The sequence below is a fragment of the Mauremys mutica genome, chromosome 4 (genome assembly GCF_020497125.1).
Source record: "Mauremys mutica isolate MM-2020 ecotype Southern chromosome 4, ASM2049712v1, whole genome shotgun sequence".
NCBI lineage: Eukaryota > Metazoa > Chordata > Testudines > Geoemydidae > Mauremys > Mauremys mutica.
In genome coordinates this window covers 34403700-34426662 of record NC_059075.1, presented here as the reverse complement: position 1 = coordinate 34426662, position 22963 = coordinate 34403700, and positions in this window count along the sequence as shown.

Below are 22963 nucleotides of genomic sequence, written 5' to 3'. Positions count from 1 at the left end.
GTATGTGATTGTTCTCTTCTTTGAACTCTCTCAGGGAGGGGAAGTGAGAGAGTGTACCTCTCTGTACATCTCTGGCAAACACTGTCATCTTGCTCTCAAACGCCAGAACATCCTCCAGCAACTGCAGGGCCGTGCTTCCCTTTCCCTGGAGATTTTTATTCAGCGTGTTTAAGTGACTTGTCATATCCATCATGAAATAAAACTTTTCCAGCCAATCGAGGTCTCCCAGTTCGGGATAGCTGAGGCCTTTGCTTTCCAAGAAGGTTTTCACATGTTCCAGACAAGCAGCGAAGCGTTTCAGCACGTCTCCCCTTGACAGCAACCGAACTCTGTTGTGCAGCAGGAGATCCAAATATGCGCTCTCGACTTCATCTAACCATGAACAAAACTGTCAGTGGTTTAACCCGTTTGCAATTATTTTGTTCACTATCTTAATAACGAGGTTCATCACTTCCACACATTCAGGGGGGAATGTTTGAGCGCACAGTGCTTCTTGGTGCAAGATGCAGTGAAACGTCATCAGCTCTTGATCCAGCGACTTTTGAAGTAAATTCACAAAGCCCTTCTGTGCTCCTCTCATACTGGGTGCACCATCAGTAGACACTGACACCAGGTGAGTGGTGTTTATTCCTTTGGCTTTTAGACAACTCAAAACAGCCTCACAAATGTCCTGTCCCCGCATTTGGCCCTTTAGCGGTATGAGTTCAATCAGTTCTTCCTGCGGCCCATCAGAGTTCACATATCTGCATAACAGTGCTGTCTGCTCAATATCGTTTACATCACTTGACTCATCACAGGCAGTTGAATATGCTTGAGCTGAATTGATGTCATCAATTTGCTTACTGGTGATGTTTGTTGCCATTTTAATGGTCCTGTCTTTGACGGTCTTTGCAGAGAGGCATTTCTTTAATTTTCTGAATAATTTCCTGTTTGTTTTTGAATTCGGAGAATAGATGCTCTGATGTTTTTATGAATGATTCTTTCATGTATTCTCCGTCTGTGAACGGCTTCCCCCTTCTTACGATCTCATGAGCTGCCACAAAACTAGCAGCTGTAGTTGAGTTTGGAGAGTTGATCCACTTCTTGAAAGTATGTTTGCTCTGCTCAACTTTCCGTAGTAGTTCCGAAATCGCTCTCTTTCGCCCATCTTCAGTTGGGTACTTTTCAGAAAATGCTGAGTGCTTGTTTTGAAAATGTCTTTCAACGTTACATTTTTTGTTGTTTGCTAATTTCTCGCCACATATCAAGCACACAGGTAAGCCAGCGTCGTTGGCAGTGAAGGCAAAGGAATCTGTCCATGCAGAATTAAACTCTCTATTTTCTTCTGAGATTTTTCTTTTTTGGGATGTATTCATGGTTAGCTTACCATGGGGGCCGCACACTCAAGAAGCCACCTGCAGGTAAAGGCGAGGGCTATAGACGTGGATGTGACGCATATTTTAATTGACAAATTATAAAAACTTTTTAAAAATTCGATGTTAAAGTATCACCTCGAACTCCAAGATAACTGTGCAACAAAATAAACAAAAATAAAATAATATATAAATAAAAATTAAAGTAATAAATAACCGTTATTCTTTTTTTTTCTTTTGTCAAGGCCGAAGGGAGCCACAACAAGGAGGCTGAAGAGCCGCATGCGGCTCCGGAGCCACGGGTTGCAGACCCCTGCTCTAGGGTCACAGTCCTGTTATAACAGCTTATGGTAATAATACAATTGTACATGATAATTGTCATGACTATAATTAGTGGGACATTGAGAGGAATATAACTCCACTCATCTTAAATGTTTAAAGTGAAATGCTGCTCTGAAAAGTGGCTACAATAGCACCAGAAGATTCCATTTTTATTTTATCTCTGAGATTTCAGAACTATTTTACTTAATTTGTAAGGCAGAAGATTCCCCCACCACCACTTTGGCAGCCATGCAATCTCAACTCTAGTTTTCCATCTGTAAAAAGCAGTTATTTACTTACTCATTAGATTTAAAGCATAATACAAAGATACACCCATGCACGAGCTTTAGGAGTCCTAGCACCAATTAAGTTTAAAGCCAATTAAAATATTGGCAGCCCAATAGAATAGAAAACTTAACATTCCACACAGTATGTACAGCAGCAAAACACAGAACATCAATGCCCAGGCCCTCAACTCTCCCCAGAAACCCTGTCACATAGATGGCTTTTGCCACATGACATGAATGTTTGTTTCAAATTGTTCGGGTTTTTTTGCATTAGATCAAGAATGTTTTTGACTGACAAAAAATGTTGTGTTTTTCAATTTTCCTTCACAGAGAATTTTGAAATTTGAGGGGTTTTGTTCTGATTCTGCATGAAACCAAATTTAAAAATCTCAAAATCCTTCACAAAATGGAATTTCTGTGCTCCTCACAGCTCTAGAAATTACACGCCAATCAAACTGCAGTGTTGTACCCCAGTGCTTACTACTTTAAAAGGTATAGCGCAAGTGGGAAGAAAGCCTCGATATATGCAAATATTATAGAAGCAACTAGCAGGGATCTTGAGACAGACATAAAATACCTTGCTGTGTATTGAATAGAGACAAATGAATTACACCTCCCAGAAAAAAAATAACTTGCATATGAGCTTTGGGGTACAAACAAAATAAGATGCTTGGGAGATATCAAACATAAGCTGCTTATCTTCACTTTCAGGGGCCTTCACAGTCACTCCTCCCTAGGTATCATCTCTCATTTGCTACTGAGTTGTTGACACTCACCTTCAATCAGCCCTCCACTGCACACCTGTTAAATTTTCAAACAAGCACCTTGTGCTTCACCCACCAGGAGCAGCCTTAGCCATTTTGCCAGCCAGGGCAGAAAATATTTTCGACACCCTCTCCCACCCCAAGCAGCCGAGGACAGGAGGAAACAAAAGCAGCACACCAGTGCAGTGCCCCCTGAAAGTTGGCACCAATGGCAACAGCACTGTTTGCCCGGTCCTAGAACTGGCCCTGTCTCCCATGCTGCCTCTCACAATTGGGAGATGTTCCATGTAAAGCGCCGTAAAGCAATCTCATTATCCACCTTCAGATCCCTCATTAAACTCGCCTTTGCTGTGATGCCTACCAAAAACGTGGCAACGGTAAGCTGCTGGTATGTGAGACCTCTGACTACCATGCTGATCAATATTGTCTCATTGTTCCCTTGTACTCTCCTTTCTGTCAGGATCCAGGAGTTGTCTCTTGCTTTATACTAAGATTTTAAGAGCTCTGGGACAGGAACTGTATTTTGTTCTGTACTTGGGCAGCACCTAGTACAATGGAATCTTGATCCATGACTAGGGTTTCTAGTAATACAAATAATAATAAAAGATCTGGCTCCATAAGTAACTGTGTAACCTAACCAAACAAACTACATGCATTAAACTCCAGAATGCAAACTTACCCAGTGCTGAGTGTAATTAGTCTATAATTCCTTGGATTTCCCCCCATCTCTCTTCCCTTCTCCTTTTTGAAGATTATTGCAGTGTTTTGCCATTCATCTCTGTGCTCTGTCTCGTCACTTGCTCTCTATAGGTTCTCTAATATGCCTAGTGGATTGTCATTGTTCCTCTGACACTTCCTTACAAACCTTTGGCTAAATGTCATCAGGCCCTCACTGATTTATAGATATTTTAAATTATTGAAGTGTTCTTTTACCTATTTCTTATTAATTCTCTTTCCTCATATTCCCAGACCTTCATTCACATTTATCTCACTTAGCTGCCTCCTGTCTTCTCTCTCCTCTCCCTTTGTGTTGAAGACTGAAACAAAGTAGATGTTGAGAATGTCATCTATCTCCAGACCATCTATTATTTAGACTCTTCATTCAAAGAGACTGGATGACTCAGGGGATTTTTTAATTAGATAGAATCTTTCACTAATTGGTTGCAAGTTTGCATCTAGCATAGGTAAATGGTGACCAAAAGTTGGCATCTGCATAATGAGGTGGTGATCTCAGTCCATATAAAACTAATGGTGGGATAATAAACTTTCAGGTTTATATCACCAGCTTAAATCTGGCCCAGCTCAGTGGGGTGTCAAAGCCATCTGCCATCTGTTCAATAGCCTATGAGCCAATAGCCATCTTATTGGAAATTTTAGACCAGTTCCTAGTGAACAGGTGTCTGCAGAAAAAAAATCACCACAGTCGGCATTAATTGGTATTCTCAGCAGAGAAGCAAATGATTGAATGGATGAGGAAATTAGACAACTATATAGAGCAGGATTGAGGCACACTGAGAAGACAGTGAAGGCTGAGCTTGTATTGATACTACTCTTGCTGTATTTATTCTGTAGACCTATAGTGAAGTTCATTTCTCACAGCTGAAAGTTAGGAATCTTTGACCAACACTATTTGCACTGGGTTCACTTATTTCCCAGTGTTCCCCTATGGTCTGATATATTTGGAAAATATTCATGTTTCTTTATACCATTAATATATATTTTGAGCTCTTTTGTGACTGACCCCTACATAGGAAAGCAAGTGGAAGGAGGGCACAAGGATTTTTTCTCCTGTTGCAGCTTTGCACAGGAGGGAAGCACAGTTCTTTGGAAGAGTCCCTTCTGTGCTGGGGAGTTACCTTAAACGGGAATTTTAAGGGCAGGCATCAAATAATGAATCCTTGGTAGCGTGGGTACTTGCTAGGGTACTTGGGAGTGGGACAAGAGCTGCAGAGACCCAAAGCCAAAGTACAGGCATTCAGCTTTCTGCATGGATGGATTTATGCCCTTGATGGAGTCACAAGACCCACCTGGAACAGAGAAGATAAATGGGCAGGAAGCAGGAAGCCCACCATCATTATATTGTTTAGGGCAGAGCAAACTGCATTGCACACACACACATACACACACAGGAGCTCTCACAAAGATTCCTGATACCTATGCAGGTATTGCAATGTAGAGGACTGAGAGGTAAACTGGGTTGCTCAGGATCACACAACAAGTCATGGCAGAGGCATGAACAGAATCCTGGAATCCTGCTTCTGAATCCTCTGCTTTAACATCATTTCTACCCCTAGCTTATTATGTTGGTGATTTAGCCTCATTCTTGTGATTTTGGACATCAGAATCCCCTGACGGAATTATAGCCCTGAAATTCACAGGTATCTGTTATTTAGTCAGTCTATAACCTTTAAGTTATATTTAAGCCTCTTGGCCTCCCATGCATATAGCAACTGTATGACAGACTACTGTCTCACTGTTCATGGCATATTGCTAGCATATCATGCTGTGCATCACCAAATACCACAAGGATAAATGGTTTTATAGGTTTCTCAAAATCCTTTGTTTAAAAAACAGGGAATCAATGTTCATTGTTAGACCATCAAATAATTATCCCCTCTACCCTCTGCCATCTCATTTAAAAATGTGACAGGATGTATGATTTTGATGTTAGGAGCATTTTTCACATAGTCATCTTGCATGTTAATCTGTTGTGTTTGATCAATCTGTGTCTGCCAATCTTCAGAGAAAAATTGCACACACTCCCCAGAAACAGAGCAAATTATTGGCATGAAACTGATTTTGGAAGGCAGCTGCTATCTTGCTAACAGTTTAACGGAGCATTTATTTTGCATCTTTTAACATTATTTTCCTTGGCTCCCTCACTTAGCAGATCCCCTTTGTCTGACTTAAGAAGCAGGCAGTGATTTCTGAAGTGCTGTGTAACCCTGCCATAAAAAAGCCCAAGTTGTCAATGTAAAATCAAAGATGAAAATTCAAGCAGGATAAAGAAAATCTGAGCCAGAATTCTATCACCAAGTTTAAATCTGTACTCACATTCCCACTGACCTTCCATATACAGGCCCTTCAAGCCTTAATTGCCCTTTGCACATATGTATATTCCAATTAGTCTTTCATTATTTAATCAGCTAATTCTGACCAATGGCTACACTAGGCCAAAAACAAACCCTGCTTGTCTTAATTGCATCAGCAGTCTCACTGGCATCAACAGAATTACTGACATAAGTTGAGAAGAATTTGATTCACTATCAGATACTGTATATATTTAAGTGGCCATTACTATTTTTATCCAGACTGTTTAATTAATTTATTATTATGATTATTATTATCTAAATGTTTTAATATTTTTATTTCAAAATAATATTACCCATATTGCGTAAGGAAATTATCTAAACAGTCAATAGATATGTGAAAAATGACATCCCTGTAGATAGGGTCCTCATGTGCATGGTATCATATGAAGGAGATGGGGTATCTTTGGTAAGAATGAGAGAGAGACAAGATTGGTGAAGCAATATCTTTTCTTCTGTAAGGATGGCAGAATGAGCACTATTGGTCTAACAGATGTGGCCCAGTACATTGGAAAACTAAAAGTTTACATTACATTATTGTAGGTGCATTTGTCTGTCTTTCTTTGAGGGTGGGGACAGAGATGGGGAATAGACTCTGTAAACATCTGAATTGAAAATTAAGGAAGGATTGCAGAAATACATATGCCATGGTCTTAACATGGCTCTTGGTTGTCCCTAGTAATAGATTATCTAGGCTGTAATACTAATATCTAACTCTTATATAGGACTCTTCATCAGTAGATCTCAAAGAGTTTTACAAAGGAGATCAGCATCATTATCCCCATTTTACAGATGGGAAAAAATGAGGCATAGAACAGCGCACAGCAGTGGAAGAGCCAGGAGTTGAACCAGCATCTCCTATCCTCCACCCACTCCAGCATGCTATCCACTAGGCAACATCTTCCCTTGAATAAATTGTCAGTCTCATATTTCTCCAGTATGAAACAGAAACATGTTGCTGATTTCATAACGTACATCTTATGGAGAAAAAATAACCCTCACAACAGAAATTTAAATACACATAAGAGATAGCCTGGAGTAATGACTCCATCACCCATGAAATGCGGTAATCCCTTTGATTGAGAAGGCAGCATTAGCATTTTATTGAGATGCAGCCAGAACACATTTCTCTCTGAGAATGTCAGTCTATAATATTTGTTCTGCTTCATGGGCTGTTATGATAACACACACACAGGGATGATGCCTTTACTGTTTGTTTGAGAAGGCAATGAGGAGTGGAAGCTTTTCAATTACATTATTCTTAGTAAAATTAGAACATTGTACACGATTTAAAGAAGATGAAAGTAAATTAGAGGAAGAAACTAAGCAGATATGACTCGGATGATCTCAGAAGCAGTGACATGGAGATTATATGAAACCAAGGTTATAATCAGGGTTACTCCTTACAGTTCCTCTGACAATCTTTGTCCTGTAATCCTGAACAAATTCCCAATTTAGGTAATTGCATTTTCCTTAGATAAAAAGCCCCCTGCAATTTCAGTGGGATGTGATATGTTCTGTGCTTCTCCAACCTGGATATACAGTGTAACGGGGCTCTTTTAAGCAGCTGCTATGTTTCCTTCCATGTATGTTGTCATTGACAGCCCGTGTTGTGTTAGGGCACTAGTATCCGAGTCAAAAGACATGGAATAAAATCCTGGTTCCACTGAAGTTAATGACAAAACTCCAATTAGCTTCAACAAGGCTAGGATTTTGCCCCTGGGTTATACTCCTGGCTCTGCCACTGAGCAGCAGTGTAGTCTTGAACAAGTCACTTCATCTCTCCGTTTCCCCCTCTCATGTTTTGTCTGTCCCATCGATTTAGATCATTGAGCATTTTGGAGCAGGGACTCTACTCTGGGGTTGCCCAGTGCCTAACACAATGGAACCCTGATCTCAGTTGGGCCTTGAGGGGCTGTTGTAATACAAACAATAAATAAAACAATTTCAGTGGAATCCTCAGGTTGAAGCATACAAAAATACCTAGGCCTTTACCTCCTTTGTAAGAGTGCGTCGAGATCTTCTGATGAAAAGCACTACAGAAGAGGTCTTGGCCAAGAAAAGTATCTGACACCTCCCAAAAATGCCTGCATGACTCCTAAAAAAGGTTCAAGGGGTCTACAGCAAAATCCAGGCAGATGGGAATTGCCACTGTACAGAGACAGGCAAAGCACATTCATTTGTAAAATATATCTTATATGTGCATACCTGCTGTAAGAAATAGAACATTTATTTATGTCTAATCTATTATCAGTATATTAATACAATACAGCCAGACTGAACATTCAACTATTCTGGGAGGCTACACTTTGTACCCCTTAGACCTGTGTAGGCAGCTACATCCCGGAAGGGATTCATTTCTGGCAGTGAGTGGTAGCAGTACCACTGCCAACTTCCTCTGGGAATTCTGCTGGGAGAGCACAGAGATAAATCCTGCCAAGTTCTGAGGAGACCATATAGGAGAGCCAGTGAACCTGTGCAGCTCCACCTGACCTGGCTTTTATGCTCTTGGGCTTATTTTAGGCCTGCACCAGTTGGGTTTGTGTCACCCATGCAAAGTGAGATAGTGTGGACCCCTGCTTGAGGCAGATTTACCACCACCAAGAGCTCACAGCCTGGGTTCCTAAGAGCAAATCCAGACCTTATTTAGCAAAAGCAATTAATGGGCAACATATAAATGAGATATTGATTGCCTCAATCTTATTACCTCCTGTGCTGCTTACGTCAGGACTTTGATGCTTATGTTTTGCAAAATATGGGACTAATCTTGCAAGCATTACCCACAGGAGGAGTTCTCACTCACATGAACAATGCCAGTGAAGTCAATGGGGTGTGTTCTGAGAGTAAGAGCTGGTTATAAGATCAGGTCTGTTTGGCTATGTTATATCCTTGGGGCAGCCGGTGTAGGAAGCAATCACTTGAGGCCAGAGAGCAGACAGCTAACCAAAACCTCCATTTTATTTACAGACACAGAGAGCTCACTCAGCCGGTTGAAACCGGCTGAGCTATCCCTTAATAGTCTAACTCAGTTGCCATAGTAACAAAACCCATGACAACCAAATACACAACATATTCCTCCCCCCCTAATAAGAACATCCCCTAAATAAAACACACACTAAACTAGAGAAGGAGGGTAGACTGCCTCCATTCCCGGCTAAACCCTGGGGATTATTTTGCCCCATAACCGTGGGTTCGCCCTAACTAAAGATCCAGCCGATGAGGAGGCCTTCTGTCTCTAGGTGGATTACGGCGAACTTCTGGTGTTGTTGCACCCGAAAGTACTAGGGGCTCAGGGTCCGCAGCATGAATAGGTGAGGAGGTGGTATCAGCTCGTGCTGGGCAAAGGGGTATCTCAGCTGCCGGCAGTAATGGAGGAGAACAGTCAGGAACAGGTGACTCATGATTCGGTGTCTCACCAGGAGGGGTGAAGTCAGACCCCTCAACTGCAGATGGGTCCTGAAGACTGGCATGACCTGGCAACAGCTGATCTACATGTCGCCGCCAGGTAAGATTCTCTGCAGTCCGGACTGTATAGGAAACAGGTCCTGTTTGAGTGATGACTGTGGCCGGGACCCATTTAGCTCTGGAAGTATAATTCCGAGCCAAAACTGGCTGCCCTGGGCTAAAGGTTCGGTCTTTTGCTCTGGGTGCCCGTCTGATGACTTGATATTGCTGCTGATGTTGCACAGTTTGTCTGGGTTCAGAAGGTTTCAGCAGATCAAAGCAAGTGCGCAGCTGTCGTCCCATCATTAGAAAGGCTGGGGAAGCCTGGGTCGTAGCATGAGGTGTGTTTCTATAGGAAAGTAAGAAGGTATCCAGACGCTTTTGAATGGAGTGTTGTCCCTTTGCTGATTTCAAAGCGTTTTTCATTGTCTGCACAAATCTTTCAGCTAATCCGCTGGTGGACGGATGATATGGTGCTGACGTGATGTGGTGTATCCCATTTGCCTTCATAAAATTTTGAAACTCCTGAGAAACGAACTGCGGTCCGTTGTCACTCACAAGTTGTTCTGGCAGACCAAAACAACTAAAGAGTCCTCGTAGTTTTTGGATAGTACTCTCTGCAGTAGTGGACTGCATTATAGAGACTTCTGGCCATTTAGAATGGGCATCTACTGCCACCAAGAACATGCTTCCTTCAAGGGGGCCAGCAAAGTCAACGTGAATACGTTGCCACGGGTTTTCAGGCCAGTCCCATGGGTGTAGGGTGCCCACTGGGGTGCATTTCTTACACTCTGACATGACATACAAGCTTTTGCCTTCTCTTCAATAGCACTGTCCAATCTAGGCCACCAAAAATAGCTTCGTGCAATTTCCTTCATGCGCACTATTCCACAGTGACCGGAATGTAGCTGTTCTAACATCTGTGATCTCAGGGGTGGTGGAATAATGACAAGCCTCCCCCACAACAAACAACCAGATTGGACCGATAACTCCGTCCGCCTGGACATGTAGGGAACAAGGTCGGGTGAGACCGGAGAGGTTTGTCGAGATTTTCCATGCATCACCAGGTCCATAACTTGGGATAATACTGGGTCAACGCGGGTTGCCTTCTTTATCTGAGTAGCAGTGATGGGTGTATTCTCTACCTGTTCAAAGTAGAAGATTTCCTTTTGGGCACTATCTTGATGTTTGACCGGTAAAGGCAACCTTGAGAGGCCATCTGCATTGCCGTGCAGAGTGGATTTCTGATATTTGATTTCATATGTGTGTGCAGAAAGTATCAATGCCCAACGTTGCATACGACTAGCAGTTAATGGGGGAATGCCTGTGTAGGGTCCAAAAATTGATGTCAGAGGTCGATGGTCTGTAAGAAGAGTAAACTTTCGCCCAAACAGGTACTGATGAAACTTCCTAATTCCAAAAACAATTCCTAATGCCTCACGTTCGATTTGGGCATAGTTAGTTTCTGCTTTGCTTAGAGTGCGTGAAGCAAAAGCAATAGGTCTTTCTTCTCTCGAAGGCATAATGTGTGACACGACCGCTCCCACTCCATAAGGGGAAGCATCGCAGGCCAATTGCAGGGGTAAGGATGGATCAAAGTGCGTTAGAACTTCATAATTTAACAATGCATCCTTAGCTTTGTTAAATGCAACATCACAGGCTTCAGTCCATTTCCAGGCCTTGTTCTGCCCAAGGAGCTCATGAAGTGGTTTTAGCAGTGTGGCTAACTGTGAGATGAACTTTCCATAATAGTTCAGGAGTCCTAGAAATGAGCGTAGCTGGCTTACATTTCGAGGTGGGGGAGCCTCCACAATAGCTTTAACTTTTGCAGGGGCCTTATGAAGACCTGCAGAATCGATGATGTGTCCCAAATATTCAACAGAGGGCTTGAAGAATTCACACTTGTCTTTGCAAACTCGTAGGCCATACTCTTCCAGTCTTTGTAGAGTAGCCTCTAAATTCTTTAAGTGATCCTCTTCATTTCTTCCAGTGACCAGGATATCATCCAGATAGCACTGAACTCCTGACAAGCCACACAAGATCTGGTCCATAGCCCTCTGGAACAGGGCGGGAGCCGATGTGATTCCGAAGGGTAGGCGACAGTATCGATAAAGCCCCTTATGAGTCACAATAGTCAACAGCTCTTGGGACTTTTCATCGACGTGCATCTGTAAATATGCTTGACTCAGATCAATCTTACTGAACTTTTGTCTCCCAGCCAGGCCTGCAAAGAGGTCATCGATGCGGGGAAGCGGGTATTGCTCTGCACACAACACTGGGTTGACAGTGACTTTAAAATCACCGCAAATCCGGAGAGAGCCATCTTTCTTCACGACTGGAACGATAGGAGTGGCCCATGAGCTATGGGTAACTGGTATTAGGACTCCATTGGTGACCAGGCGCTCCAGGTCTGCTTCAACTTTTGGCCTGATGGCATATGGCACAGTTCGGGCTTTCAGATATTTTGGTGGACTGCCAGGTTTAATGTTCAATGTCACAGTGATTCCCTTCATACTTCCCAAATCATCTCCAAAAACAGCAGCATGTTTCCTTAGTATAGGGGTTAGACTGGTTTCTTCTTTAGTCATCCGGTGCACTTCTGCCCAGTTCAGCTGAATCTTCCCAAGCCAAGACCTACCCATTAAGGCTGGGTAGTCACCTCTCACCACAAACAGTGGCAATTTAGCCACCTGTCCATTGAGCTCCACCTTAACATCAATAGTGCCCAACATGGGCACAGCTTCACCTGTATACGTCTTCAGAACAGTTTTTGTTGCCTTAAGCGGAAGATGCTGTAGCTTTTCCTTATACACAGTCTCAGGAACCAGCGAGACAGCTGCACCGGTGTCTAGTTCCATGCGTATAGGTTTGCCATCCAATAAGGGGGTTACCCAGTATTCATGTGAGCCCGCTGCCAAAGACAAAACATGCAGTGGCACTTCCTCTTGTGAGGAGGTGTCACCTTGATCATCCTGGGTCTGCTCTAGGGTATGCAAGGTTCCTCTTTTTGTCGGCCAGACCACAGGCCTCTTTTTCTTTTGTTTACAGGCATACTCAATGTGTCCCTTTTTGCCACAGTGTCGACACACCAGGTCCTTACACCAGCATTCCGATGCCTGGTGACCCGGCTTACCACAGCGGTAACATTCTTGACTCTGCACCGTTTTGTGGGTCAGTTCTTGTGACACTTTTTGCACCCTAGGGGATGCACCGATGTATTGTGCCTCCCTTGTAGCCAGTTCCATGGAGACAGCAATATCAACAGCCTTCTGTAATGTAAGCTGAGCCTCTGTCAGTAGGCGCTTCCGTATAGCTTCACTGCAGAGGCCACACACTAACCTGTCACGCAGGGCATCATTTAACATCTCTTTAAATTCACAGTGTTCTGCTAGCTTTTTTAAAATGGCTACAAATTGTACAACTGTTTCATCTTCCTTTTGGTCTCTTTTGTGGAACCTATATCTTTCAACAATTACCAGTGGTTTTGGGGAGAAATGAGACCCCAGGATTTCCACAATGTCACTGTAAGATTTAGTCTCAGGCTTAACAGGGTGTAGTAAGCTGTGTAGCAGAGAGTAGGTTTTAGCCCCTACAACAGTTAAGAATATTGGCACCTTCTTCGCTTCTGTAATGTCATTTGCAATACCAAAAAGCTCAAAACGCTCAGTATACACATGCCACTGCTCTGTATTCTCATCAAAAGGCTCCAGGGGCCTGGTCAGAGTAGCCATGATTTTTAGTTTCACTTTCACAGTCAGTGCAAACAAGCAGCTTTTTTTCTTTGTTTGGTCTTTACCTTGACTTCTACTTCCTTCTGTTACTGGAGCAGCACCAGGATCCCACCCTCGTCGCCAGTGTTATATCCTTGGGGCAGCCGGTGTAGGAAGCAATCACTTGAGGCCAGAGAGCAGACAGCTAACCAAAACCTCCATTTTATTTACAGACACAGAGAGCTCACTCAGCCGGTTGAAACCGGCTGAGCTATCCCTTAATAGTCTAACTCAGTTGCCATAGTAACAAAACCCATGACAACCAAATACACAACAGGCTACGTCTGTATATGCAGGACATCCCACAGTTCTTCATTAATAAAACTATCACTTTTCAACAATATAATTAAACTCCACGTTAAAATTGAGTTCTTATGCTAAATATAATCTGTGCATGTCAGTGCCATCACAGGCCTGGCAGTGCCCTAACCATTCTGCTGTCTTCTATAATGGAGCATAAACCTAACATTCTACATTACTTCAGCCATCCACCAATTTGACACTTTTCCTCACTAAATGCTTCTGGCTGGCTTTCCCCAGGACTCCTCTTCCATTATCACTGTCCATATCCTTATTTTTCCCACCTAACAAACTCATCTAAGTTCTGCTCTGCACAAAGCAAGCACCTTTGATGCTCACTGTTTGATTCCAGTTACAGAGTGTCCTCTGTTTATGTGAGGTTTGAGCCTTTTCCCAGCTAACTCTGTATGCTACTTGCCTGCTCTGTGGGTGTTTCCCAATTTGGTTCATTGTTTGCAGGGCAATTTGGGATAAAAAAGCACTTGATACATGGGTGATGCCATTTTGATGATCAATACAACAGTAGCACAATCAGCCAAAGGAGAACTGAAGAGAGGATGTCTGTCTCACTGAGAAGGAAGATGAGCTTAGGATGCCTTCACCTCACAAAAATAAGTTTGTGAAATTGCCCAGAAATAGGTTTTTAGCTGCATTTAATGCAGCTAGTGAATGGGCTGTGGTGTTGAAAATCTCATTTGAAGTATGAAAGAAGGTGGTAGGGACACTTTTTCCCTCAGGCTATTATTTGAGAAAAATAAGAAGAAAGTACATAATCTTGCTTCCAGGTGTTTAAAATAGTTCAGAATCCCTTCAAGCACAATATTCTATCTTCCTCGAGGCCCGACTTAACTATGGAGCAATGTGAAAGATTAATTATCAGCCTGAGAAGCATCACTAATAATAGCCAGTTATAACATATCCTTCACAACCCAAGACAGTGCTGGGGAGTTCATTTCATCTCTGGATCGGCAAGGTTTTTGTTTTTCAAACAGAAAATGTAGATGGAACTTTTCTAACCCTGAGTGACTGGTAAAGGCATTGTTTTTACTTGCATGCAACAGCCCAGAGTTTTCAGATACCGGGACAGATCCTGGCCCATCCTACAGTCCCGCTGCACTGAGGATTCCACTGGCATGGAGAACTCCTGGAGAGATTAGAGACAGCATAGACAGATTTGTGCCATCGCCTCCAGAATGTCCTGGTATAGGGAGCACCTCAGTGGAATGTCTTCAGTGAGGGGGATGCAGCTGCTCAAATTCATACTGCGGGATGGTTGAGCCCTCAGCAGCTCCAGAAATTAAGGCCATTAGATCCTGTACCAAGCACAGCTCAGGCAAATCCAAGGAAAAGAGCCAGAGTCCTTAACTTAGTTATTACTAGAGATGTGTCCAAGTCACAACATTTGGATCTGGATCCAGAGCACCCCAAATTTCACTAGTGTTCGTATCTGGGGTTTTGCTTCAGTGTGTTGCAGAGATGACGAAATGCTGCAGAAATTCAAATCCGGACACAGGTTCAGATTTCAGACCTGACAATGTTTGGGAGAGTTCAAGCATAGGATTCCCATTGACCCATAAGTTTATTCAAAGAACAACTTTGGCAAAAAGTTATGTTCTAGTTTATCAAGCAATTAATGTTAGGAAAAGAATGAAAGTGAATTTAGTTACTGTAGCAATGGGAGACGAGCAGAACTAACATCAGTAAAGCATGGTCAGGTCAGTAGCTTTCCCAGATCTTCCCAGCCCATTTTGACAATGCCCTTCACTGCCTACCTGCATCATCCCCTGCTATTCAGTCCTGAATCTTATTGATCAAAGCTGCCTATGGTGACAAAGTTTTGGGATGTAGAAAACATAAACTTGGTTAAAAACATCACCTTCTTTTTTTATGTATCCTGAACAGCATTTGAATCCAAATCTAATTTGAATCCATGGCAGGTTAAAAAAAATCACATACAAAATAAAATCTGCAAATGTAGGGCTTCTTGCAAATTCTCTTTTCCAGGTATTTTGCCATTACTTTTAATTTTATTTTTCAGTGGACTGAAGATAAAAACTGTTTTTCCTGATCCTCGTCTTGGGAAGTCTACACTTTGTCCAGGCTCTGGATTCCATGTAGCCTAGCATGCAAATATATGTATATTTTTAAACCCAAATTTTAACCCACATCTATATTTCATAGTTCTGAAAAGCACCAAAAATGCCAGTATAGTGGGAAAAGTTGTTTTCTGTGGTACCTTAGTTGTGACCTGACTAGAAGCAAAATAAAGACTGGAAATCTTGTTAGAGATTCTGTTTTGGTGATATTTCCAAACTAATTTTGCTGACTCAAGTGTTTTGGATACAATGCTGCAGTTCCCACTGACTTCCTATAGGCATCCAAGAAAATCTACACTATCCAATCTAATAAGGATTGCCTGCCATTGATAATTTTGCCTAGAAGTGGCATGAACTACCTCTGCTGATGCACCATGGACATGGTAAGATATCATAGCACCACTTCCTGCTTCATTCCAAGCCGCAGGTCCTAATCACAGTGCCTTGCCTTGTTATGCTAGCATGCAAGACATACATATGGCTTATAAGAACACACTGTACTTGTTCGTTCATTTACAGGATCTATTTTCTGATATTTCAACACCTACCCACACAGTTTTTGCAAGCCTTCCATGTTAAGATTCTGCCCAGGGACTGTGAAGTCACAGATCATCCTAAAACATTATGATAATTAGGTAATCAGTACAATTCTCTGGAGTCAAAAGGCATTCTTAAAATATTTCATAATTCAAAACAAGCACTTCATAAATCAGAAACATATCAATGTGAGATCAGCAGTAAAGTCAAAGAGAATAATGGGCTAACATTAAGAGAGATATAACATATTACAATGGGACTATATTCCTCATTAGCAATTGCTTAAATACATGATGCATCGTGTATCCCTATCATCGACCTGTGGGATGCAAAATGAAACAACGCAACAGACAATGACTAAAATAACCTGTAGAAACACAAACTCATACACATGCACACTTTGATGCTGTAACTCTGTGCACAACGTACAGCAGAATACATATGGTTGTGTGTCAGTACAAATGCAAGTGGGAGATGTGTGTGCACACAAGTGAAGTTAAGGACTAGGGATAGTTCCTCCATACTGAGCAATAGTAAGTCTCAAGCATGATGTGTGGCAGCTCACCTGCTTTTTAAAAGTTTAAGGTAAAAAAAGGGCCGAATGTAGGGAGAGAATGGACGTGTCTGAAGAGTCATAGGCTTACGTATGGCCCTCATGCTAACGAGGTGCTAGACTATGTGCACTCCTCTTAAGTCTCGCTCCAGCTGCAAACCAGGAGTCTCTTGCTGGCTGGACAGCAGGGCTCTTAGTGATGAAGAATCAGCATCACCTGCCCACTCCATCTTGTCCATCACTCTACCTTGCCCTTATTCATGTGACACTGTTACTCTGTAATGTGCAGTGTCAAGCCCACACAGCTAAATTATACTCTCATTTACCCTGGTATAAATAAAAAACAACTCTATCAACTCCAATGAGAATTAAAACATGATTACCATGGCTCACTTGATCCCTGGTATGTAACCTTTAAGATCCCCTCAGATGAAAGACATAGTGGAGGAGTTAGCTCAAGACAAACTGCATTTGAACTCTCACTAGAGCAGCCCTAAGGGGATGTATCTGCATCTAGGACCAGGGAAACACTAGACAGATGCTGTCTTTTATCACATCAATGCTATCACCAATGCTAGAACACAAGGAATGTATTGAGAAATGAGGGACTATGAGGAGCAGGAGGGCAGTTGCAAGGAATATAAGAGAGCAAAGGCAAATTGTACGAGCTCTTTACGCTAAGCAATTGTTCACCCCACAACGCAATACACTGAGTCACTCCATTGCCTGTGTCTCCCTTGAACTTCTTGGTACAATCTGAACAAAACCAGACCTAATTCTAAAACTGATCCTTCGGGTACTCCACTAGTCAACTCATTCCATCTCTCTATATAAACCCTCCATTTTACTTCCAGGCCCATTATTCAAGTTGCTCATCCCCACTATAATTTCACACTTACTGACCATGTGATTGTTTTTAATGTAGTACCAGATGAACGTTAATTTACTTGACCATTTGGCAGGAACCTTTTCAGTCTAAATGATCAGATTTGTTAGATATGATTTTCCATTTGTGAATCTGTTCTGATTATCTCCATTTAAATCATAGCTGCCTCAGTGCCCCCCTACACTCTCCCTTTAATTAATATCTGTGATTGTCTATTTTGCCTGTGGCTGAAGTCAAGCTCAAGTCTATAGAACACTTGTTCAATAGCCTATGTTGTACTTTCCCTTTGTCCATATGGACTTTCCTCTTTTTCCAAAATACCTCTGATCAGTATCCCAGACCCCTGGGGTCAAAATCCTTTTGATAGATGTATAGTGTGTGAACCAAAGGCTAATTAAGGGGAGCTGGCCAAGCTTTTAGGTCCTCAAAGGTTTTGGATCCGTGTTTTATAAATTTGATTAAAATTATTAAAATAAAACCAACAAAATACATCACCAAAGCTTAGCTGCTGCTACTAAACTAAGAATAAAGTAAATACAACCTTTAAATCAAGATCAAATCAATACATTAGTTTCAATATTGAATTGAAATTAAATCATCAAATTAGTTAAATCATTAGATTAATAAAACAAATAATTAGTCTTTACTTCCCTTATTAGAATTTTTAAGAAGATGGCTTTCTGGTTGGTTATAAACCCTAAGTAAAGAATTTCACTCAAGTCAATCAATTCTATAACTTAGAGCTGGCTAAATATTTTAATCCTGAAACCAAATTGTTATCTAATGTTTAAACTAGGACCATAAAGCCAATTATAAAGCTGCCTCTTTAGGTTTCAGTTCTTGTTTTGTTGCTAACCCTTTTCTCCCTACCCCAAGAAAGATATTGTAATACTGACTTTAACAGAGCACCGATAAGCAAAAGTTTGACACCTCTGAACTACTATTATTTACATATGACAGTTTTAAGTTTCTAAGGACCTTTAACACAGACTACTGAATAAACCTTTACTTCTAGGATACTTCAGAGTACTTATTATTTTCTCTTCTCAACACAGCAAGCCTGTACCCATTTGCCACTCAGTCTGCTACACGCTATACTTCAGACCTTTTGCTGTGGGTAACTCTCCAAACCCATCCCGTATGAATTGTTGAGTTCTCATTCTGATCTCTGTTAAATCTGGGTGCAAAATTTTCTCACAAAACCTTTCACCTTGTTCAGGAATTATTTCCAGAACACCATACAGAGACATATTTTACAGTCCGCCTAGATATCTCCATCCAGAGAATATCACCAGATCTTATACTGCACAAGGATGACTGAATTTGCTTCTGCCTAAAGATGAGCCTAGCCACAAACTTCAGATCTATATTTTAAACTCCCCACAATTTAGGGATATTTGGATCTATGGTTTTGGTTCAGACTATGGTAAACAGAGAAGTCAGGTGAAAAAAATCTCTCTCTCAAAGACCAGCAGTGATTGGATACAATGTTTTGGTTCAGGACTGTCTCTGTTTATGAGCAACCCAAAGGAAAAAAGAAAAAAAAATATAGGAAGGGATTGATAAACAATAGCAAACATCCAATCAGGCAGTTAAAAAAATAAACACATCAGATGCCATCAACACCAGCTGTAGCCCAGTCAAAGCCAACAATCTGCAGGTGGTTTTAAGAATAATTTTAGCAGCAAAGCTCTTCAAAGTTTATACAACAACATCAAACAAAACTCTAAGCAAGTTGAAAGATGGAAATGAGATGCAGTGGAGAAAAAACTATCAATCCACATCATCTGTTGCCCAACTAAACAACAACTGACAGGTGTTCAGAAGAAAAGTGCAGAGCTGAGGGGGAAAAATTTCACACAAACTAGTTTGTTTGTGCAGGGGAATTTTTTCCCCCATGTGGGGAAAAAAGTGACATTTTTGCTAAATATTTTCCCCTCACCTGGTTGTTTTTTGCTTTGACAACTATCAGCCCTGCATGACAACAATTACTTCAACCGTTAGGAAAGAAAACAACCTAAAGCTAAAAATAAAACTTATTTCAGAATGGAATGGAGTTCACTTAGAAATTAAACACTGAGCATACAAATTACAGTAATTAAAGTAGAACCTAATTATGTGAAGATGTATGCACATGCTTAACTTTGTGCATGTGAGTAGTCTCACTGAAGTCATTGGAATTACTCACGTACTCTAAATGAAGCACCTGTGTATGTCTTTGCAGGATTAAGCCAGTTTGGGCTCTTGTGGGTTTGGTTTTTGTTGCAGGCATACTGGTTCTGTTTTTTAAACAAATTAACTTAACAAGTGAATGCTTAATTTAGATGTATGACCATGACTACTTACCCAAACCAGGGAACCGAGTGTGTAAATGGTAATGTACGATAATTTACACAGATAAGGGGGTGAGTAATATCTTTTATTGGACAAACTTCTGCTGGTGAAACAGACAAGAGAAGGAAAGAGTAGTTACATAAGCCAACAGGATCATGACCAATGCAGAGTGGAACTACTCCTCAACTAAGAAAGAGCTGTTGGCAGTGGTGACCTTCACCAGACATTTTTGGCACTTCCTCCTGGGTAAAAAATTCCTGTTGCAGACACATCACCATTCACTCTGATGGCTCCATAATTTCCATGAACCCCAAAGACAACTGGCATGGTTTCTGTTGGAAGTAGCCTTCGCTGCCACATCTCCAACATCATAGATCTGCTTTCCTATGGGAAGGCTTTCTGTGACATTATCTTCCTCTGTCTGTTCTTTCTGGGTTATAGGGCCCCCTTCCAGCTTTCAACTGGTTAATATCACATTGCATTGTTCTCATGCCCTCAATCAGTTCTCAGAGGTCTAAGTCTCATGTCTTTCCAGTAGCAGCAGTGACTTCCAGTTCATCCTCAAGTACTTGTGCCCTGGGGCTGGGCCTCCTCTTCTGAACCCTATATGCTAGTTCTAGCTCTGCAGCAATCCTGAGGACCACTTCCAACCCATTAGGTCTCTCCTTATCATGAGGTATCCAGATCTCTCTCTCAGCTGCATGTGTCACAAAAAAAAGTCTCTGACCAGTAAATCCCACATTCAGTCATCAGTCTAGGAATGCTTTGGTGACCAGGCAATGGAGGGCATACCCAAAAATCACTGAATGATTCTCCTTTTTCTTGTCTTTGCTTGTTGAAGGCTCCTTGGTTACTCTTAGAATCTGCAATCTTATACAGAGATTGCTGTAGAGCATCCATGACACAGGCAAGTTCTCCCGAGGTATCATGTAACAGTCCTTCAAACACCTCTTGGGCCTTGTCTTGGAGCAGCAAGCCAAGGAAATCCAGCCTGGGGTCCTCATCCCACCTATATATTCAGGCTGCTCATTCAAAATGGTTGATCTGACTGGCCCAGTCAAGCTGTTACCAATATAAGCTGTGACTATGAAGATGGGCCACCATACCTCTCCATCTGCACTGCCCTATTTTAACTTTCAGAACTCTGATGCTTCAATTGTCAGAGTTGTTCATTTCCAAGTAACCCTCATACCTATGGCACCTGCCCCTTAAACTCTGCCTGCCAAATGTTCCAGTTAGCACCCCACCACTAGCACCTGTGTAATTATTGAGGCGGCCCAGTATACCAAACCCCTAGTGTACCTATCCCATGCCAAGTGTACAGCAATGGAAGCAAGTACCATATGTGCTTCAGCAGCTAGGCCTTGTAGATGCTAGTCCTGGGGGTTCCAATAACCATTCAGAAACATGGCAAAGTGAAAGGGTATTTTACTAGGGCTGGCAGGAAAGGGAAAGGGTGCAGATGCTCTAGGTACAGAAGCTTAACTGAGAGTTCAAAGTGAGCAATAGCAATAGATGTTTGGGTCCCTGGAGCAGTCCAATCAAGAGTCAGGGCTCTTCAGACCTAATGCCTGGGGTGCCCTTTCCAATCCAGTCTCTGTTCAAAGCAAATAGCAGCTTGCAGGTTTCCAAGTCAGGTTCAGTTAGTGTCTCTCATTGGGACTCCCTGCCCAGTCACTGATGCTTTCCCATAAGTTCCACCCACACATGCACCCAGCTGTAATGTCCAGCAGTCACAGCTTGTTCTACACATGGCTCTGTCCACACTTACTGGGGCTTCTCTCCGGTTCAGTGTTTGCCATGTGGCTCCTGTTGCAGTTCCTCTGCAATCTCCTTCTTGACATATGGCCCTGCAGCCAAAGAGAGCCGAGCTACTTCCTGGCCTGGGAAAAGAGAACTGCAGTGGGGAGGGGACTGTTAGGAGTTGTAGTACCCGGCTTAGCAGATCGATCACAGTATATTATTTTTATATTTACAGTTGATTTGTTATTGCTTTGTTCTCCCATGCTGATTCTGTGTCCCCTTCTCCACTAATTAATTCTCCTAGTTTTACACATTGACTCAGTACTGGAAGTGGGAGGGTGCTCAAGGAAGGTATGCAGTTTTTCCAGATTTCTGGGTGGAGGCTCAGGCCAGTCATGTTTGTTAATTTTAATAGGAACCATTAGATACACCTCTACCTTGATATAACCCTGTCCTCGGGAGCCAAAAAATCTTACCGTGGTATAGGTGAAACCGTGTTATATCGAACTTGCTTTGATCCATCTGAGTGCACAGCCCCTCCCCCCGGAGCACTGCTTTATCACGTTATATCCGAATTTGTGTTATATCGGCTCGTGTTATATCAAGGTAGAGGTGTATTTCAATTTGGCATCTATTATGACTGACAACACCTGGCAGAAGGGATATTAGCGATCATTAGTATTAATAATAACGATAATAATGTTATATGAACCAAAGATGTCTTAGGCTCTTCACTGAAAACAAAGGACTGTGTTTCTGCTTCAGATTACTAACAATCTTTATTTTAGATGTGGCATATTGTCTTTCTGTCTGGCAGTGACACCTAGGAGCCCCAGTAGTGGACCAGGACCCAATTGTGCTAAGCACTGTACAAATAGACCAAAAATGCAGCCCCTGCCCCAAATAGCTTACACACTAAGACCCAGTCACGGTAGGGAGACAACCAGTAAGGTGGGCTGCAGAACAATAAAATTCTATGGTTACTCTGTATAGGCATGTCCATATTATGATGCTTTGGTTAACATATACATCTGTGAGGTAAATAAGTAACAGTGGACTATCAATTGCACTCAGCTGATTTACAGAAGCTGAGGTTCTGTACTTCTATCTCAATGTTCTATAGCTGAGTAAGCAGAAGCACAGAGGACCAGATTCTACCATGCTTATTCACATTGAGCTATACCTTGCTCATAGATTTCAGTGGGACTACTTGTGGAGTTAAGTACTTCTCAGTCAGAAATGCCATGTAGCAAAGTAATACATATAACTAGAGTGTATACTGTTGTCTCCCTGCTGCAGTTATTAAGTGTTATTTATGTACCTTATTTATTCACATATCGACTTCTCTTTCTGAAATAAACATCCATCTAATGAAAAGGTAAGTGCCCATGAAGTTCTATAAACTGGTGAATAAAAGGCTTACATCACATGTAACCATATTATGTCCCTATAAACCAAATGGCCCATCTGAAGATACTGTGAGGGCA